This window comes from Drosophila montana, unplaced genomic scaffold, assembly GCF_035044405.1.
Source record: "Drosophila montana isolate Dmon_TW-CO22-7 unplaced genomic scaffold, ASM3504440v1 contig_1_1, whole genome shotgun sequence".
NCBI classification, from domain to species: domain Eukaryota; kingdom Metazoa; phylum Arthropoda; class Insecta; order Diptera; family Drosophilidae; genus Drosophila; species Drosophila montana.
The window spans coordinates 1,522,680-1,525,758 of record NW_026996920.1 but is presented as its reverse complement, the minus strand read 5'-3'; the positions used below and the strand labels follow the sequence as shown (position 1 = coordinate 1,525,758).

Sequence of the window (3,079 nt, the reverse complement as noted above, 5' to 3'; positions counted from 1 at the left end):
CACTCTAAAACTATAGATTTGTAATTTGATCGAAAGTAATACAGAAGTATAATTTTAAAAAATATTAACTTTGTATTTTTATCTTTCTTCTTTTAACTACTAAAACTCAACACTCCAGGCACTGTGTAAATTCAATTTTACATTTATCTTTCAAGTTTGCTTAGGGGTTTAACTAATCTAAAGGATGGCCTCGATCCATCCAACAAAATATCACATTTGGTATATATGTGTGCACATATACTACATATAAAGTGTGTTTTATATGATGGGCTGCGGCAAAACCTAACAATATTTTAACTCCTTACATCGTAAGCAAACTAAAACGAACTAAGAACAAAAGCGAAACTTTAAATTGTGAGACTATAAATTATAATAAATTCCCGGCCTTGCCCGTGGCAAGTTTTGTGCTTCAAATTTAAAATACAACTTTTTCAACCATTTTCCAGCCGCAAATCGACCGATACTATTTTGAACTTAACGTATATAGTTATATATTACATACATATTTCAAAATAATTTAAAAGTCCTTGAAACAAAGAACATATGGTGCTCTAGTAAGACCAAAAATATCTTATCGCTGCTCCTTGTAGTGACTTAGTCGACGATCCGAGTTCCGGCTACCGAGTATCTCCTAGTTGAGCTCTTCCCACTTACCCACTCAATCTGACTTGTTGTAACCATCAAAAGTAGGCGCGAATCACACAAAGACACACATAATTGTTTTCAAAATCTAGTAGGCGTAACATGTCACACACAAAAACTCAGATTTCCAATAAGCACAAGCAGCTACTTATAACTGGCCTAAGTGAAAAATGCCGTTCATGAGACGTAGTCCCAGTGAGGATCTTACAAATGGCACTGATTGGGACGACGATCATACACGGCGGCACTTTATCAGTAAAGTCTGCAGTATTGTTGCCGTAAGTCTAAAATGTTTATGCTATTAACCCCAATCAACTGCGGTAATAATCTTTTGCAGTTGCAAATGGCCGTAACGACAATAATTACAGCCATATTCCTGTTCGTCGAATCAGCCAATGATTTGTTAATGGAAAATCCATATATCAAATGGATAGCATTGGCTGGGACTATGATCATCAGTTTAATATTAATTTGTTGCAATTCAGTCGCGCGAAAAGTTCCCATTAATTACATACTGTTATTCTTGTTCACCGGGTTTATGGCTCTCGGAATCAGCTGTATGTCTATTTATTATACGACACGGTTGGTGAGTAGAACGTGAATTTAACCTAATAGCTAATGTACTAATTCATTTTATTTCTCCAAGATCCTGTACGCTATCGGAATCACGCTTACCATTTGTATAGCACTTAGTTTATTCGCGATTTTTGCACCGTGCGACTTTACAGGCTGGGGCCCTTACTTGTGCGTGCTATCGATAATCCTTGTGATAATGGGATTACTTGCGTTCTTTATAAGGAATAGAATCCTATCGTTGGTCTACTGTAGCCTTGGCCTATTAGTATTTTCGCTTTACCTAGTGTACGATATACAATTAATGGTCGGCGGTCGTAGGAACGAGTATAGCGAAGATGATTATATTATTGCCGCTTTAGGTATTTACATTGACATTGTTTATATTTTCATTATGATTTTGGGTATCTTAGGCCTAGTTGACGCCTGAGTTGTTAAATTCGATGTCCGTGAAAATAAAAATCCACACAGTGTCAGTTCCGTAAAATAAATACTAATTTTTCTTATGCGAATCGAACATTTGGATGGGTAAACTTTGCGCATGTTATGGTGAAAATATAATATTTATATTGTTTTTGGGATTGGTCAGCTGCTTTATGATTCCACGTAATAATTTGCTGACTATTCGATTAGCTTCAAGTATATTTTCAGAGATCATTGTGAATTGTGAATTGATAAAAGTAAATTTTTTGGCATCAAGATTCTCACCATAAGATATGGGAAACGTTGATTCCAACTTTTGGTTCCTTATGGACTCCAAGGTTATTTTCAAATATCTATTACTACGATAACTTTCCCCGTTACCATGATATTCTTAAGATTCCATATTCAAATATTGTTTTTGAGCCAATCAATATTGTTAAATTTTACAATGAAACTAAAATTGTTATTAATTACAGAATTTTGTATTTATTTAAAATTTGTTGTATTGTAAGGGTATTTGTTTATAAATATAATTTTAGCTAATTTAGCCACCGTTATGCTTGCGTGAATGCATTTCGAAAAATGGTTGCACAGCCTCAATTGCCGCGCGCGATGGGTAATCGACTTGTTTGGGTCCTCCTCGAAACTTCGCCTTAGCTGTAATAGGTGTTTTTACGGTGCACTCGGAACGACGTCTTTGCAGCTGCGTATTATCATTAAGAGCATATGTGAAATAAAATGATCCATGGTCAATAGAATGTATCGCTCGTTGGTCGACCTTAAAATGGACGAGCCGCATGGTAACATTGCCGACCTGAACCATGATTTTCAAATCAAAACTCGACTAATACATGACAGTGGAATCGTTATCGGATAATTGAATCTCTAAAGAATAGGCTGGACATGCAATAATGGCCATGATATATATACATTTTGTATTCTCTTTACATTGTATGAGATGGCCAGTCACACAGTAGGTGTGCCGCAATTAAGCTACATTAAAGCTATCAAAGAGCTGACCAGCACAGCAGGTGACACCCTTCTTGGTGCCCAAATTTCGACTGGAGTCGGACGTGTTCGCTTTAAACTTTTTGCCTCGACCCTGCCAACGTGCCATATGTGGCAGGCAATTCAATGAACCGGGCAGCACGTGTTACAGGCCGTGCCAGCCACTGTGGCCGTGTTGGAGTCCATCCTCCGTATTGGCCCGCTGCTGTCCGTGGTTGTTCAGTTCATTGTTGACCCAAAGCGAAAGTGACTACGTCCGTCGTTGCCATTGATACATTCACAGCCATTGGGGCTCAATTAAATTGTGTCAATATTGAGCTAAGCGAAAACCTGCACGACAATCCTTCGAAGGTCCCTGGTGGCAAAGTTGTCAGAAGGACGTCAGACCTTAGTCGATCTCAGAGACTAATAGAGCTGGAATCGCCATATTTGG

The 3,079-nt window shown here is 37.8% G+C and overlaps 1 long non-coding RNA gene across 1 annotated transcript; it reads left to right on the top strand.

Moving 5' to 3' along the window:
- The first annotated feature begins 720 nt into the window (after positions 1–720).
- On the top strand, positions 721–1,706 carry LOC135426264 (uncharacterized). The gene is made up of 3 exons (XR_010435881.1): positions 721–920; positions 980–1,228; positions 1,289–1,706. It is a non-coding gene; the product is annotated as an uncharacterized LOC135426264 (long non-coding RNA).
- Positions 1,707–3,079: the final 1,373 nt, after the last annotated feature.